Source organism: Oncorhynchus clarkii, chromosome 18 (assembly GCF_045791955.1).
Source record: "Oncorhynchus clarkii lewisi isolate Uvic-CL-2024 chromosome 18, UVic_Ocla_1.0, whole genome shotgun sequence".
Classification (NCBI taxonomy): Eukaryota; Metazoa; Chordata; class Actinopteri; order Salmoniformes; family Salmonidae; genus Oncorhynchus; species Oncorhynchus clarkii.
Genome location: NC_092164.1, coordinates 60,346,144 through 60,365,616, shown reverse-complemented (window position 1 = coordinate 60,365,616; position 19,473 = coordinate 60,346,144).

Sequence of the window (19,473 nt, the reverse complement as noted above, 5' to 3'; positions counted from 1 at the left end):
ATGATTCAGCGTGCTACGTTTTAAGACTTTGATGTAAAGATAAACATGGAGAGCTTTAGTATTATCCCCATGGACAAACAGTTGTTACATTATCAACCTTATCATTTCACAACAAACAAGAAGAGACTTACACTCACACTCTGAGGCAACTTTTAGAAGCCGCATTTGAAGAGAATGAACCAACCAAAACTGTTCTTGCATGCTTGTCAGAACGTTTCTTTGTTACAACTAAAAAACTCTTCTACTAACCTGATGAAAACAGTCAGATATGACATTTTCACATGCAAGAGACCACACTGGCAGGATTATAATGGGTCTTGTCTGGTCAGATTAAACTCTTTTGAGGATTGGGGATTGACTGTTTCAGATGCTAATCTGATGCTAATGCTAACCGTTTGTATGGTAAATGGGTGAATAGGTGATCACTGAGATAAAGATAATAGATTAGTGGTGTAACAGAATAATAGATTATTAGCTAGCTTCCACTGATATTAACCCCCTGCTGTTAGCTTCATTGGGTCTTCAGTTTAGCATTGTGTTGGCAACGGCCCACAATGAGTCCTCCATATCTGACTAAGAAGGGTCTTTCCATCCTATACTAGTGGGCCTAAGTTGCAGACAATTCAAAAGAGCTATAGTCAGGTTGTAGAGGCTCATTTAAATGACTCAGTACCATTAATAAGCTTGGTACAGATGCTATCTTTCAGAAGGGGCTTTTCCACCCTATAATGGGCGGTAGGACTAAGCTTTTCGACACAGTCAATTAGTTAGCCTGTGTAACAACTAAGCATTTGATATCTTTCTCTTTCTCCTTTGCTTCTTCCTGATTCTCGATGCCTGGAAACCCCCGGGAGATTTCTCAGAACACCTCAATAGTCCTCATTCCTTGTTATTTTCAGTCACACAACATTTCAGTGAATGAACATGGGAGTGAACTCAGGTTTTTGCTTACCAGGTTGCTTTCTTGGCATTTCAAACGAATTGCATCGTATTACAATTCAATCTATTGAAATCTCTCGGAAAAAAAGCTTAACTGTAAATAAGGGAGGTAGCAGACCCAATGAAACGTCTTTGTTTAATGTTCAGTTTTGATAGAACAAGCTGATCTGTTGAGGAGGGATGCTGTTGTATAATGACGACATAGAGTCTGTTGGACTCTTGTGATTAGACAAAACAGAGCAATGAAGATATTGTGGTAGAATGAATTAAATTGGGTTTCAATATCAATGGTGTCAGATGACATATTTACCCATATTCAGTGGTTCACTAGTTGGCTTTTAAAAGGTCCTCAACAATACAATTTGAAATAACAGTTCACTTCCCAACATGGGTGTGGACTATCAAGTGTGAGGTATGACCTTACACGATTTCAACAACCTTCCAGTTTAAACATACTGACAAATGTGTTAATGCAGATTCTAGATCCAAGGTTTTCAACTTGGCTAGAGAGATAGAGATCAGTGCTTGATCTTTGACCCTGCTCTTGTCAGTCCTATAGTTATGGGGGTGTATGCCTTATGATTAACGAGACATGGTGTGATCATAACAACATACAGGAACTCAAGTCCTTTTGTTCACCTGACCTAGAATTCCTTACAATCAAATGCCGACCGCATTATCTACCAAGAGAATTCTCTTCAATCATAATCACAGTCGTGTATATCCCCCCCAAGCAGACACATCGATGGCCCTGAAAGAACTTCATTTGACTCTATCTAAACTGGAAACCATATATCCTGAAGGTGCACTTATTGTAGCTGGGGATTTTAACAAGGCTAATCTAAAAACAAGGCTCCCTAAATTGTATCACCATATCGAATGCGCGACCCGGGTTGGCAAAACCCTGGATCATTGTTATTCTAACTTCCGCAACGCATACAAAGCCCTCCCTGCCCTCCTTTTGGAAAATCTGACCACGACTACAATTTGTTGCTCCCAGAAACTGAAACAGGAAGCGCCCGTGCTCAGGTCTGTTCAACGCTGGTCCGACCAATCAGATAGCGTCAGACAATGACATTGATGAATACGCTGATTCGGTGAGCGAGTTTATTAGCAAGTGCATCGGTGATGTTGTACCCACAGCGTCTATTAAAACCTTCCCCAACCAGAAACCGTCGATTGATGGCAGCATTTGGGCAAAACTGAAAGTGCAAACCACTGCTTTTAATCAGGGCAAGGTGACCGGAAACATGACCGAAAACAAACAGTGTAGCTATTCCCTCCGCAAGGCAATCAAACAAGCTAAGCGTCAGTATAGAGACAAAGTAGAGTCGCAATTCTACGGCTCAGACATGAGAGGTATGTGGCAGGGTCTACAGTCAATCACGGACTACAAAAAGAAAACCAGCCCAGTCGCGGACCACGATGTCTTGCTCCCAGACAAACTAAACAACTTCTTTGCTCACTTTGAGGACAATACAGTGCCATTGACACGCCCCGCTACCAAAACCTGCGGGCTCTCCTTCACTGCAGCTAACGTGAGTAAAACATTTAAACGTGTTAACCCTCGCAAGGCTGCCGGGCCCAGACGGCATCCCCAGCCGCGTCCTCAGAGCATGCGCAGACCAGCTGGCTGGTGTGTTTATGGACATATTCAATTAATCCTTATCCCAGTCTGCTGTTCCCACATGCTTCAAGAGGGCCACCATTGTTCTTGTTCCCAAGAAAGCTAAGGTAACTGAGCTAAATGACTATCACCCCGTAGCACTCACTTTTGTCATCATGAAGTGCTTTTAGAGACTAGTCAAGGAACATTATAACACCCCCACCCTACCTGACACCCTAGACACACTCCAATTTGCTTACCACCCCAGTAGGTCGACAGACGACGCAATCACACTGCACACTGCCCTAACCCATCTGGACAAGAGGAATACCTATGTAAGAATGCTGTTCATCGACTACAGCTCAGCATTCAACACCATAGTACCCTCCAAACTCGTCATTAATCTCGAGACCCTGGGTCTCGACCCCGCCCTGTGCAACTGGGTCCTGGACTTCCTGACGGGCCGCCCCCAGGTGGTGAGGGTAGGAAACAACATCACCCCTCTGATCCTCAACACTGGGGCACCACAAGGGTGTGTTCTCAGCCCCCTTAATCAGAGGCAACAAAGAGACCAACGATAACCCTGAAGGAGCTGCAAAGCTCCACAGCGGAGATTGGAGTATCTGTCCATAGGATCACTTCAAGCAGTACACTCCACAGAGTTGGGCTTCACAGAAGAGTGTCCAGAAAAAAGCCATTGCTTAAAGAAAAAAATAAGCAAACACGTTTGGTATTCGGCAGAAAGCTTGTGGGAGTCGCCCCAAACATATGGAAGAAGGTACTCTGGTTAGATTGAGCTTTTTGGCCATCAAATAAAACTCTATGTCTGGCGCAAACCCAACACCTCTCATCACCCTGAGACAACCATCCCACAGTGAAGCTTGGTGGCAGCATCATGCTGTAGGTATGTTTTTCATTGGCAGAGACTGGAAAACTGGTCAGAATTGAAGGAGTGATGGATGGCGCTAAATACAGGGAAATTCTTGAGGGTAACCTGTTTCAGTCTTCAAGAGATTTGAGACTGGGACGGAGGTTCACCTTCCAGCAGGACAATGACCCTAAGCATACTGATAAAGCAACACTTGAGTGGTTTAAATGTCTTGGAATGGCCTAGTCAAAGCCCAGACCTCAATCCAATTGAGAATCTGTGGTATGAATTAAAGATTAATGTACACCAGCGGAACCCATCCAACTTGAAGGAGCTGGAGCGGTTTTGCCTTGAAGAATGGGCAAAAATATCAGTGCTTAGATGTGCCAAGCTTATAGAGACATACCCCAAGAGACTTGCAGCTGTAAATACTGCAAAATGTGGTTCTACAAAGTATTGACTTTGGGGGGTGTATAGTTATGCACGCTGAAGTTTTCTGTTTTTTTGTCTTATTTCTTGTTTGTTTCACAATGAAAAATATTTTGCATCTTCAAAGTGGTAGGCATGTTGTGTAAATCAAACGATACAAACCCCCCAATAATCAATTTTAATTCCAGGGACTTCCTGGTTAGGCAACAAAATAGGAAAAATGCCAAGGGGGTGAATACTTTCGCAAGCCATTGTAATGTTAGCGGCTGTGTTTGCCACATCTCTGTCAGACAATAATTTACTATGTCAAGGGACTTCCTGGTTAGGCAAGTGTTGACTGGAAATATAGAAGAACATGCCAGATTGTATCTATTTTGTGACATTTTCAAATATATTGTTGTAATGTCATCAAAAAGGAAACAAATTTACTCATTGCAGCTTTATCACCACCTATTTTGTATTGAATGCAAAGTATTGACGTATGAGTCAGCACTCTTGAAGTATAGCTCTTTGCAATGAATGCAGTGTATTTACTCAAGCATCAATACTGTTGAAGCATACCTTTTTGCATTGAATTCAATATATTTACTTTGTATTAATAATGTATTGGCAGACGTCAATTTGATTGAGTTGTCAACTAAAGTAAATTAAAAGTGAAATCGACCAACATGTGAACCATGTCATTGGATTTCGGTTCAAAGTTGGGTGAATAAAAAACAAAAATGCAAAAAAATCCTTTACGATAATTATGATTTTTTCAATTTTCAATTTGATTGAGTTGTCAACTAAAGTAAATTAAAAGTGAAATCGACCAACATGTGAACCATGTCATTGGATTTCGGTTCAAAGTTGGGTGAATAAAAAACAAAAATGCAAAAAAATCCTTTACGATAATTATGATTTTTTTTTGCAAATCCAATTCATTTTCCATGTTGTTTCAATGTCCTAAGAATGAAAAACATACATTGTTTTCTTTGTTGAAAAGACGTGGAAAGAACATTGTTTGTGCCCATTTGGAAGGGCCATACCAAATATTTTATAACATTTAAAAATAACACTGTGACCCATGGAGGGGGGTTGTTTTTATGGAATTCATTATGTATTGTCATGGTTCTCTCTGTGATCATGGCTGAGACCAGGAACAAATGATAAATGTGCATATACGTGAGCTGTAGAAATCCCTCTTTTGAAAACCAGTCCTGTATAGCTAATCCCTCTTTGGAAACAGAGTCCTTGCCTGTGAATGTGCAGCGTCATAAGGAAAGGCTTGTTCCTTTAGCTGACTGCTTGCACGCCATACCCTTCAGTAGCCATGCCCTATAAAGCTACAGTCACAGGCCTGGACAGAAAACCCAGAAAATAGACAACAACAAAGTGAGGTTAAATGAGGGATCCACTAAAAAAGAGAAAGGTAAATCTCGAAGACAGACACCTCTGTTAGAAGACGGAGAACATTCAGTGAAAGCACAAGCTAGCCAACCAAACTCTTTTCATTGCTTGGTTTCCTCAACTGTATTCTTCACAGTTGGAAGCCAGTGGTATGCAAGCAAACTGCTCTTAATGAGAGTAAGAGAGATTACTCAGGACTTGGAAACCCCAGATCTTCCAGAAGAGTTAACATAATAAATGGTATTGGTTAACAAGAGTCCCACCTCTTTCTCTATAGGCCTAACTGACTGGGACATGGTCGAAATCCCACTACTATACTACACCTTACCCCTGTTCTTGTTGTTGGGTGTCCATAGCAACCGTGTTGGGTGGTTGAGGTATGCCTCCAGCCTGAGAGAAAATAAGTTACCAGTTAGTTCTGACTAATGCCCCCCTCCCAGGCACTAATCGTAACTACCTCAGTGTCTGTGTTTAATGATGGTGAAGTCACGCAGAGAGAAACTGGTTTGCCTTTTTATATTTTACAGCCCTGAGTGAGCAATAAACTTTTCTGAAGTTTGTGTTTGGCCTGGTCTCTAAGAAGGCCTAATACAAATATAAAACAGTAGTTCTTCATTTGATTTATTATGTGTGATTATGATATTAGTTCTTCATCCTTGTTTAATTTGTATTCACTGTGGTTTGTCTTGTGAAAAGTTAGGACAACAAATGCCGTCTTACTAAATTCAGTGGAAAGAATCAATGGAATCACTTTATCTTACTTGTCAGCAATACTTCCCAGGTGCAGCAGGGGGCAGCGGTGATGCCCCCCAATAAACTGTGCATGGATGGGCTTACTCAAACTTCATATGGGACATACTAGCTGAACTTTATAGTAGCTACATCCTTTTCTGAATTCAGTTCAGAATTGGGTCCCTACAAAAACCTTGGACAAAATACAAACATGCAGGAGATATTTCTATGATCCTGTGTCAGTTTGACATGTGGTACTTCAGGGAGCATGTTCATGTTTAACATATACTTTTTCATTTGATCCTTTTTCATGTGAGTTAAGTGAAAGACTAGAGCAACAGAGCATCTTAGTCTTTCTGCCACCTAGTGCATGTTAGGAAGGTTTTTGAATGACAGCACATCAGAGAAAGGAGAGATGGAGTTTTTAACCTCTTTAAAGTTGTTGTGTTCAGAGTCTGTGCTGAGTTTAATTGATGCTGCTGTAACTTTAGCTAGTCAGTTCACCTTTAAAGCTGTTTTAGGATGTAACGTATTAATCCAAGTCATAGCAAAGATAGAACGTTGAATTGTTTCCTATATTGATTTGGGAGCTCTTCTCAGATTTCCTTTGTCACATATACTGTATGTACAGAGGAAGGGATTCTATGAAGGACCGCCAATCTAAACGGCCAACGTGAGGAGTTTGTCAGTGGGCACAAAGGGAACACAGATAGGGGTGTAGTGGAGGGTAAATGCAGGTAAACACAGTTTACCCACTTTTTGTTTTGCCCAACAGTTTACCCACCTTTTGCAGAAAAATACATTGAAAGTAGAGGAAGCGTTACTTTTTTCACAGAGACCGGCGATTAGAGTTTACACACCATTTTTTGTTACCACTACACCATTCCACACAGGCTGCTGTTGGGCTAGAGCTCCTTTGCACAACTCTACTCATCTCTAAGGGAGTGTACAGTGCATTCTGAAAGTATTCAGACCCTGTGACTTTTTCCACATTTTGTTACATTACAGCCTTGTTCTAAAATTTATTAAAATGTTGTTTTTCCCCATCAGTCTACACACAATACCCCATAATGATAAAGCAAAATATTTTTTTTGTTGTTTTTTTGCGAAATAAATACCTTGTTGAAGCACCTTTGGCAGAAATTACAGCCTCAAGTCTTCTTTGGTACAAGTTTGGCACACCTGTATTTGAGTAGTTTCTCCTAATCTTCTCTGCAGATCCGATCAAGCTCTGTCAGGTTAGATTGGGAACGTCGCTGCACAGCTATTTTCAGGTCTCTCCAGAGATGTTCGATCGGGTTCAAGTCCGGGCTCTGGCTGGGCCACTCAAGGCCATTTAGAGACTTGTCGAGAAGCCACTCCTGCATTTTCTTGGCTGTGTGCTTTGTCCTGTTGGAAGGTGAATCTTCGCCCCAGTCTGAGTCCTGAGCACTATGGAGCAGGTTTTCATCAAGGATCTCTCTGTACTTTGCTCATTTCATCTTTCTCTTGATCCTGACTAGTCTCCCAGTTCCTGCCGGTGAAAAACATCCCTACAGCATGATGCTGCCACCACCATGCTTCACCGTGGAGATGGTGCCAGATTTCCTCCAGAAGTGCCGCTTGGCATTCAGGCGAAATAGTTTAATCTTGGTTTCATCAGACCAGAGGTTCTTGTTTCTCATGGTCTGAGTCCTTTAGGTGCCTTTTGGCAAACTCCAAGCGGACTATCATGTGCCTTTTACTGAGGAGTGGCTTCTGGCCACTCTACCATAAAGGCCTGATTGGTGGAGTGCTGCGGAGATGGTTGTCCTTCTGGAAGGTTCTCCCATCTCCACAGAGGTACTTTGGACCTCTGTCAGAGTGACCATCGGGTTCTTGGCTACCTCCCTGACCAAGGCCCTTCTCCCCCGATTGCTTCGTTTGGCAGGGTGGCTAGCTCTAGGAAGAGTCTTGGTGGTTCCAAACTTCTTCCATTTAAGAATGATGGAGGCCACTGTGTTCTTGGGGACCTTCAATGCTGCAGAAATGTTTTGGTACCCTTCCCTAGACCTGTGCTTCAACACAATCCTGTCTCACTCTGCGGACAATTCCTTCGACCTCATGGCTTGGTTTTTGCTCTGACATGCACTGTCAAACGTGGGACCTTGTATAGACAGGTGTGTGTGCCTTTCCAAATCATGTCCAATCAATTGAATTTACCACAGGTGGACTCCAATCAAGTTGTAGAAACATCTCAAGGACGATCAATGGAAACAGGATGCACCTGAGCTCAATTTCGAGTCTCATAGCTAAAGGGTCTGAAAACTTAGGTAAATTAGGTATTTCTGTTTTAAATTTTAATACATTTGCAAGAATTTCAAAAATACTGTTTTCACTGTGCCATTATGGGGTATTATGTTTAGATTGATGGCGAACATGTTTTATTTAATCCATTTTAGAATAAGGATGTAACATAACAAAATGTGGAAAAAATCAAGGGGTCTGAATATTTTCCAAATGCACTGTATAAGGCAGGATAGGTTTGTCGTTAACCTCTTTCAAATATTGCAAACCTTTACAACCTTTCATGAAACATTCTAACACAACCAAGAAACACACTGAGGTGGTACAGAGAGATAAACATAGAGCCTTCTCCTCACTGAGATATACTGTACCTGCAACACAGGCCGTTTTGTGATCGCAGCGAAGCGGGGGGAAACCCAGCAAAGGAAGGTGACACCGGAGACCAGTGACCCATAAAAGGTCGACAGAATCTGGAGGAACCGGGCTGAGTGTTGTTTTGTCCTGCCGGTGTGTGTTTGTGTGTCACTTTAGAAGTCAAACCCCTCAAAGAAAATATAAGATCTGGGAGGATGGAGTGAAAGATGGGGAGTTGAGGTAGTCTTAGTGCCTCATAAGATAGGCTTGGAGGCTTGTCCTCTTAAACCTTCTTGCATGGTGGTGTGGGATTCGGCTGAGATAGAAAGTAGACCCTGGTTGCCCCTCTCTGAGGAGGGGCCGGATCCAGGGGCTTATCCATCCGAAAAGGGCTCATGCCGGCACCAGAAGTTGAACATATCGGACTGCAGACGTCACAGGGAAACAGTCAGGGGTGTCCAGTAGCGGGTGAGTATCAGCTTCAGTGTGTGACTGAGAATGGCTTGACCTTTATGGAGGGAATAGAACAGGTAATGCTGTTGTTGTATTGGTGGTTCATAACTCTGATGGCTCAGTGTGGGGATTAAAAGTCGGACTATATTTCAGGTTGCTGAAAAATCCCATTACACTAGAAGCAACCTCGAGTAGGGTTACCCACTTTCTGTGCAGTCACACAGGTAATGGGGTCACTAATGTCAAATATATACACTAGGTAGTTTGGAAATGTTAAAACAGTGCATGCCAGAGTAATAGTACGCTGGAGAAAAGCTCAAGACTCATATTGTCAGACTCCAGGATTGGTATTCAGAACACAGGAAGCTTCAGGTCAGAAACAGAGCAGTGACTGCAGGATTGGTATTCAGAACACAGGAAGCTTCAGGTCAGAAACAGAGCAGTGACTCCAGGATTGGTATTCAGAACACAGGAAGCTTCAGGTCAGAAACAGAGAGCAGTGTGCTCACCCCCACTGTAAACAAAATATGGTTGCACTTAATTGTATGAACTGTACCAAAAAGACCACTTACAGTATATAATAAGATGGAAAATGGTAATAAAATTAATTAAATATTAATAGCATTGTACTTGGGTCTACTTTCATCCTCATATTTGCATGTCTAATTTTCATTTCCAGATACCCTGCCTTGAAACAGTTAGAAATTATTTAAAGTAGAACATGTGGGTGTTCTATCAATATTTTACATGTTAACCAGAATAAGAATAGCATTCTGAAATGCCAGCTAATCAAGGTCATTTACTGTAAATAAAGCACCATTATTTAATCCTGTTTGTTATGTTGGAATACAATCTCAATTTGATTCATTTTTAACAATCAGACATGGTTCAAGAATGAAAATCAGTCAAGTAGAAATATCACTTTGCTCAAAGAAGTTTATTTAGAGATGTAAGCGACAGAGGTTTACACTTAAACATGTTTTGATATGTATATTCATCAAACATGTTTAATACATAATGTGTCAAATACTGTGTGTATAAAAGTGTGGATTAGAAAAAACTAAGAAACACTTTGGATTGAAACACTGGCTTTGTGTTGGAGAGCAGGGTTATTTTTAGGCTATCCACTAAATCTATGCCAAGACTGAGTACAGTTTAACAGCCTTCTGGTAGGCAGCATCAGTCAAATGTACTGTATTGTCCTCAACTCTGAGAGAGATTCTGTGATTTCTTTAACAATTTTCTGTAAAGGATGATGAAAAATAGAGTTGATAAAGTATATCTAGTCTTTTCACCTTAGCTAAGGACAGTTATTTGTCTTAGTTCGTAACTCCGTATTTCCACCAACTGGCTAATAATCAAAATAGCAAGAATCTAGTATAGACAGACTGGTAGCGTTTGACCCCGAGAGTACTTAGCACCTCTGACCACCAGCTGTAATTTGCTAACCGAGTGCAAACCGATTCTACATGTAGAAATGTTGGCAGTCAAACGCGCGGTGAACGAGCAGTAAACGAACAGCAGATGAAAGGCACATCGACATTCAGTGCAGTGTGTGCGCTCCCTTAGAAAAGGAGGTAAACTCAGCAAAAAAAGAAACATCCCTTTTTCAGGACCCTGTCTTTGAAAGATAATTTGTAAAAATCCAAATAACTTCACAGATCTTCATTGTAAAGGGTTTAAACACTGTTTCCCATGCTTGTTCAATGAACCATAAACAATTAATGAACAAACAGCTTACAGACGGTAGGCAATTAAGGTCACAGGTGTGAAAACTTAGGACACTAAAGAGGCCTTTCTACTGACACTGAAAAACACCAAAATAAAGATGCCCAGGGTCCCTGCTCATCTGCGTGAACGTGCCTTAGGCATGATGCAAGGAGAAATGAGGACTGCAGATGTGGCAAGGGAAATACATTGCAATGTCTGTACTGTGAGACGCCTAACACAGCGCTACAGGGAGACAGGACTGACAGCTGATCGTCCTCGCAGTGGCAGACCATGTGTAACAACACCTGCACAGGATCAATACATCTGAACATCACACCTGTGGGACAGGTACAGGATGACAACAACTGCCCGAGTTACACCAGGAACGCACAATCCCTCCATCAGTGCTCAGACTGTCCACAATAGGTTGAGAGAGGCTGGACTGAGGGCTTGTAGACCTGTTGTAAGGCAGGTCCTGACCAGACATCACCGTCAACAATGTCACCCATGGGCACAAACCCACCGTCGCTGGACCAGACAGGACTGGCAAAAAGTGGTCTTCACTGACGAGTCGCGGTTTTGTCTCACCAGGGGTGATGGTCGAGTTCGCGTTTCTCGTCGAAGGAATGAGCGTTACACCAAGGCCTGTACTCTGGAGCGGGATCGATTTGGAGGTGGAGGATCCATCATGGTCTGGGGTAGTGTGTCACAGCATCATTGGACTGAGATTGTTGTCATTGCAGGCAATCTCCACACTGTGTGTTACAGGGAAGACACCTCCCTCATGTGATACCCTTCCAGCAGGCTCATCCTGACATGACCCTCCAGCATGACAATGCCACCAGCCAAACTGCTCGTTCTGTGCGTGATTTCTTGCAAGACAGGAATGTCAGTGTTCTGCCATGGCCAGTGAAGAGCCAAGATCTCAATCCCATTGAGCAGGTCTGGGACCTGTTGGATCAGAGGGTGAGGGCTAGGGCCCTTCTCCCCAGAAATGTCTGGGAACTTGCAGGTGCCTTGGTGGAAGAGTGGGGTAACATCTCACAGCAAGAACTGACAAATCTGGTGCAGTCCATGAGGAGGAGATGCACTGCAGTACGTAATGCAGCTGGTGGCCACACCAGATACTGACTGTTACTTTTGATTTTGTTCAGGGACACATTATTCCACATGTCTGTGGAACTTTTTCAGTTTATGTCTCAGTTGTTGAATCTTGTTATGTTCATACACATATTTACACATGTTAAGTTTGCTGAAAATAAACACAGTTGACAGTGAGAGAATGTTTTTTTTGTTGCTGAGTTTATTTTCATGTGAGGGAGGTCCTTTCTATTTTGAAACAGGTTGGTGAATTTAGAGCAGTTTCATTGGCTCTCAAGGTCAGTGTCAAGTCATGATGCTGCAAAAAGCATGCCTCGTCCTGGATTTCAATGGATGCGTGAACTGGTCTCAGACTGGTGTTTTTGGGCCTGTTGTCATGTTATCACATTAAATGGTAAATGCAATGGTACATTTTATTCACAGAGAAAGGCCCCATAAGTTTGTGTTGAACCTACCACTGAGTTGTTCCACAGGTGTTAAAGTAAACAATATGCCATGTCATGCTGACTTTGTTTTACAGCCCAAGATACAGAAAACCGCTTCATCATGTGTGAACGGTTCTGTACACGTCCATGTTATGGCATACACAGTAATAAGATACAACATGTTTTTTTTCTACGTAATCACTAAAATTAAATGTTTGCCTTTGTGTGTCTTTGTGGCGTTTCAGGGTTGACGACGAGAGGGCCGTGATCTCCTCTTCTGTTTTGGTGCTGCTGCCTTTCTTCGGTTACCACCTGCTGGCCCAACTAACTTCCGTGACTTCTGTTGTGGAGCAGCAGGAGGAGGAGGTGGAGGAACGATTCTCACACCTTCATCAGAGCTTTCATCCTCTGAAAAATAGGTCATGTGAAACTTCATTGTGGAACTTTACACACATTTGACTGGTTTGTCATGCATCGTTTTTTTTTAAATCCACTTTTAATATCTAGAATGATACAACTGAGATATTTGTGCTTTGTATTGACAAGGTGTGTTTTTGATTTTAGTCTTTTACCTTCACGGTCCTCAACACTGTTTGCCGTGCCACCTATTGGAAACAGAAGCAATCACGTCAAGGAATTTAATCACATTCATATTTGATTTGTTTCTTCTCATAGCCGTACATGTTTACTAAATTAATCCGATATAGGTGTTATATACCTACACATATCAAAAAGACACCTACCAGGTCCAGTCACCACGTTAGGTTTAGAAGCTGTCGGGAAACACATTATAAACAGATACTTTAGATATCCACACAATTAGGTTTATTCCTTCATTCTTCATTTCTGTTTACCAATATTCATTCAGTAGTTTTATTGTAAATACAGAACGACGTAAACTCACCATCTTGTCTAACCTCTACACTTATGCTGCTTTACATCTAAGATGAGACATGTTGACATGTTACAGAGCGAGGCATACAGTTTTTGTCTAAATAATGTTTAGTTAATTTCAAAGACATCACATTTCATTGTGTTTAATGTTGTGCTATTTGCTCATCTGCTATTATACTACACCAGATAATTAAAAAGTCCCTACCAGCAGTCCCTCCATTGTAATACTGTGGCTTATCTATTAACAAATTGCACAAAAATGGCATAATCAAAATTAATAAACAACATCACCATATTGCCTTGCTTCAACATTTATGAAACAAATGTTACTGTCTGCCAGCAAGCTTCCCTATACTGAGGAAATGTTGCAAGATTTAATAACTACCAGTAGATGGAGGTGTAGGACAAAAAGTTCCAGCATTTCTCTGTTTTGGTTGGTTCTGAGTCATTGAAAGGGATACACAGACTTTTCTGACATGAAAACCGATATGTAATTTCAGAATTTGTTACAATTGGTTTAGGGTTAGGGACAGGGTTAAGGGGTTGGTTAGGGGTTAAGGAGGAGTTTTTGATTTTGGCTAGTCGGTTTGTATAGCCCTTCCCATAGGTCACTTATATTTGTGTCTGTGATTTTGACTCCAATCTACACTGAGAGGCAGTGATATCTCTCTGGTCTTCTCAGGAACACTCCGGAACATCCATGCACAAAACAAAACCTCACGTTATCCCAAGAGCAGGCTATCACAAAGGTGACAGGCAGCATGTTCTAGAACTAGTCATTTAACATCACTTCTTTGGAATAGATTTGTAGATAAAACATGTTAATTCAGCTCATTCTAACAACAACAAATAATAAAAAACATTAACTTTCAGAGTGCATGGTTTACCTGTTTATCCCTTACACACAGTGGCCATAGTTACACCACTGTTGTACTTCCACTCTCTTGAGAAAATGTATTTATTTGACTTTCGAGTAACCGGTCTCAACCAGCTTGAGTTTACAAGCAAGTGTACCCAGTCTCGTGTCACAAGGGGTGGGGTCTGTGACTCAAATCAAATCAAATATTATTTGTCACATGAGCCGAATACAACAGTGAAATGCTTACCTGGTACGTGACTCAGCTGACAAACAAACATCTGACCTGGGCTAGTCAAGACTACAAGACCCACCCATATTTACTGAGGACGATAGGTTGCATTCCAATCATCCACTCTCTTCCCAACGTGTGCACTTGCACACTCCCTGCCAGAGTCAGAACCAGGCCAGAGCTTCCCCTCTCCCATAGGTCGGACAACACACCCCTCCCCTCTCTACTGTGCTCACGGTTAGACTGGTCCGAGGAGATGGCGTTCATGATCTCTGTGGAAGAAGCAGAGAATTACCGTTATGAATGGGTATATTGACCACGGATTATAGATAAGACTAGGCTTACTGAGCATTGGTTGTAAAGAGTCAGCCAATGAGGTGATGATGCTCTTACCAGTTGGTGCTTCATCCGAGGTTGAGTCCTTATCTGTTTGTAAGAAAAGGCAGTATGGTTCAGAATAAGACAGCAATGGGTCTTTCTTTACATGGACTATTAATTGGAATGATTTTAAAGTTGCACAAAGGTCAGCATAGAAGTTCAGCAAAAGAAGAACGTCGCTCAGACGTCTGTGATTACCTGTGGACATGGCTTGGGCAGCATGATCTGAAAGTATCACACGAGACACACAAGTGTAAATGACTAATTATTAACAATGAATTACTTTCTGCTAATGTTACTGTACATACTGTTTGATTCAGCAGCTGTGTTACTGTATTCAGTCATTATGCCAACACTTACTGCTATTAGTATCGAGGTCAGCTTGTACTAGCACAGCTGCCAGAGAGCAGAAGATGAGAAAATTCCTGGAAACAGAATTTCAAAAGAGGAATTTAAAACCAATTTTGCTCTGCAAATTGCAGACTAGATAGTATTTATTTATATTTTGTATTATTACATACATTCGATAGGTGCAGTGAAATGTGTTGTTTTACAGGGTCAGCCATATTAGTACAGTGGCCCTGGAGCAGATTAGGGTGCTAAGTGCTGATCACTGGCCTTGACAGCTTCTCTATTTCAGACTCATCTGTAATTCTGAATTCCAATTTCCAATCAGACACCAAATCCTTCTAATCAACTGTCTGTTTGATGAATATTTCAGTTGAAGTGCCAGCCGAAGGACTGAAATTGTCCACAACCTTTTCACATTGACCTGAGAGCGTACCCGGTTCTTTAATCAATGTAGCATCTTAATGGTGCATTTTAAATCAACGTTCTATTGAAAAACCCTACACTACCGGTCAAAAGTTTTAGAACACCTACTCATTCAAGGATTTGTCTTTATTTTTTACTATTTTCTACATTGTAGAATAATAGTGAAGACATCAGAACTATGAAATAACACATATGGAATCATGTTGTAACCCAAAAAATGTTAAACAAATCTAAATCTATTTTATATTTGAGATTCTTCAAATAGCCGCCCTTTGCCTTGATGACAACTTTGCACACTCTTGGCGCCACCCCCACCTACATTTTGTATTTTATGTTTCATTGCAAAGGTATAGTGGCATCAAAAAGAAGTAAAATGCGTAAAATAACATTCAAATTAAAGATGTAAACCTCATTAAAATCACGAAGCGTCCATTAAGACATGGCACATTCTGCATCACACATTTAATAACCCTCAAACATGCTCATAGTAATGATAATTGACTTACCTGGTCAACATGCCTTGAGGTTAGAGTCTGGATCCTGAATTGTACTGTAAAGGTGTCAATATTGCACTTCAACTGGTCCTGATGCAGAAGGGGGTGGTGGTGTTTTTATACCTATCCCAACACCCATTGAGGATGGAAGGAGGAGTGGCCTGCTTATTGTGGACAACCTGTGAAAGAGGAAAAAACGGTGACATACCTATTGGATTTCATTGCGTGGTTTAATGTAAGAATTTGTATGTCTCCTACCTACATACATTTTCTCAAAGGAATCTCTCATTCCCCCAAAAGGCACACATAAATATCACAGAAACCCTATTGTTACATGGGAGTATCTCGAACTTCCTTTTCCCCTCTCTTTTCTATGTGTGTTTTTTTTTATCTGAAGGAGACATTACACTACAGTCCCTTTAAAGTTCAGCCTCTACGCTACAGTTACTCTCTGAGGGGGTGTTGGGAACCTGTGCCAAGTAGTGAGGTCATAGTGGAAAGCATAGTGGAATGATTGCTAGACCTGCATCCCAAATAGTACTCTATTCCCTATTTAGTGTGCTACTTTTGACCAGAGCCAATAAAGTAGTGAACTAAATAAGGAATAGAGTACCATTTGGTTCCCTGATGATGGGCAGCTTTGAACAGTCTCTGTCCAGATCAGACCACCTGGCCAGGATTACACTCACTACTTCTCCTGAGAAATGTGTGTACTTTCCTGCACTTGAGGCTAGTGGACAGCAGCATCTTGGTAGGGGGAATTCCCTGGTCCCAAATAGGGATCCTGGACTGAAATGTTAACCCAATTTAACAAGTAAGGCAAACCCAGACTAGGGGAAGGTCAGGATAAATGGTCTGATTTTGGTCCAACCAGTTGGTGAAATAAGGTTACAAGGGTCTGTTTCATTCTAACATAATCCTAAGGAGCTAGTATCCGTAGATGGGCTTGATAGGCTGAACCATGATTCTATCAAACTTAACAACAGGCTTAGCTTGGCACAGGCAGATTTTATTCATCATTTGGTATTCCCTACTATTCTCTACATAGCTTATACTAGTTTTTAAGTGCAGTGAACGTGGAAGTAGGATCTCACCTTGCAATGCAGACTTTGTAGCCTCAGGGTAGCTTATATAGTCACGAGAGTTATGGAAAAGGGCCCCAGGCCCTTACTGACCTAAGGATAGTATATGCAGGCTTTTGATTCACAGATGCCAAATCCAATTGCAAGTCTGTTTTTTTTGTTCTTTTTTTATAAGAATTATAAAGAGAGTCACACACAAAATACATTACACACAAAATAAAATAACAGGTTCCATTTTCAGCAGCAGATACAATCGTAAAGTACAGTTAGCATTATAACTTAGTAACAAATCCAATTGCATGTCTGATGTGTGAAAATGAGATAGCACTTTTTCAACAAAACCAGCTTTTAATGAATGAAAACCTTCTCCAGCACAATACAGATAGCAATTTCAGTGAATACGTCAAGTATAGAGTAATAGTAGCTATGTGAACTCATTGCCTCAGTCTGAATACAACGGCAACACGGGCATTACTCTCTGGAGAATAAAGGCAACTTTGAGCCCCAGACTGCGATAAAGTTTGTCTCATGTGCATCCAAAATAACCTGGAAAAGAGGAGAAAGAACACCCCACTACCAGACAGCGTCGATTTCACAAGCTCATGCTGCTAAGACTAATGCCCTTGTAAATCCCCCCTCCCATTCTCATCTCGTCCACCGTCGTCATCCGATCTGCCGGGTTATTTAGCTTTTTATCAGAAGGAACAAATGCTAATGGAAATGAATTGGCCTTCCTTAGACAAGACATGAAGTCTAACCATCTGGGTTTTACCTTTCCTGGCTTTCTATGGGGAGCCGACGCAAAAAGGAAGGCTCCTCTCCAGAGCAGAACAGAGGTTAGAGTGCTGATAAAGGGAGAACGGAGTCCCCCTGTAGTACAGTTACATCTCACACGTCCTCTTGCTTTGTTATTTAAGCCTTCTCCCGCCCAGGTATCAAAGGAGTCCTCTGTCTGCTCTCACTAAAAGGATTTCTCTCTTTAAATGTTAAAAGATAATTAGACGTTTCTCTCTCTCTTTCATTATGGAGCGGCTGATCAGGCCGTTTGGAGAGATCGTTTCAAGGCAAACGTTGGCCTGAAAAGCCTTTGAAAGCTGGTAATGTCTGATTTACATGTGCATAGGGAGGAAGCCCATTGGGTGGACTGGACTACTAGTGTTCCAACCCAAGGACTGTGTCCTCACTTCACTGTACAGTAGGGAACCTCGTACAGCAAAAAAAAAAAAGGAAGATTACCGCACTGTATACCAACGACGGGGGCAGTGAACCCTCTTTGGGAAAGTCCATGAGACTGTAAACACATTATAACAAACTCATTAACATCACTATTTTTTATTTACTGTTTATTAAACAACATACAGATCCTTGAGTTATTCTTGATACTAATTTAAAAAATCACAGTTTTATTTTTCAAGACAAGACATAGTGATTCATCTCGACTTGATACATCTCGACCTGATACATCTCGACTTTCACTGTAATAATCTGTTTTGAATACGATGTGATGACATAAGAGCAAACACTCTCAGGTCTCCAGTGTCCTCTCAGATACTATTGAATATGATCGTTTGGTGCCCACATTGTAAATTGCCTATCAGCTGCCATTTCTAGAGCTCTCCATCACCATGAAGAATCAGACCCTATGACTAGCACATACCAAACAGGATTTATTCAAGTGGGGAGGGTATTGAATGTTTTTTTAATATATAGTGTCCCACATAGGCCTAGAATGAACCTGAATCATGATGTATCGTCTTTATTGTGCAGAGGAATATCTATGGACTGTATCATTTATGGACTCACCAACTGTTATGGACAGTATAAATACGTAGGCCTACCTATCTTTTGGGTTGTGCTGAGTGACATGTTCAACACCTTTTATGAAGGGAACACCTATAACGTATGATATATGCAGACAAGTCCAGATTTTATATCAATAGGCCTATAGATTATCTTAAAAGTACTCATGTTGCCTTTATGGTACAGACAGAGACCACTTTGTTTTGGGGGAAATTGTGTTGCACAACAGCACTGGATTAAACATTTTATATATATCAAGGTCAGTGTAACAAGAACATTGTGCAATGCAACCACGTTCCAGACTACTACAGTCTGTCAACTATCTCATCAGATAGAGTCCTCCATTGTCCTGACCAATGGACAGACTGAACACTTCTAACAGTTGAATGTAGGCCTACATAGGCAAAAACTTCATTAATTTCAGGATTTAATCTTATAAACAACTATATGTAATGGTGGTGTTTGGTTTGGTCTTGTGGCGCAGAGGATGCAGGTTCGATTCCCCGCTGGTTGGTACCTTGACTTGGATTGTTCTAAGCGAAGAAGAGGGGGTCAGAGGGTGAAGTTGCAGGTGGTTCAGTGAACCATGCTTGAATGATGTAATACAGTATGTCCTTGCCTGATATCTGAAGATTTGCATTAGCTCTGTGAGTGAATGCTTTAGCTTGGCGAGCTAACACAGTCTTGTGGTA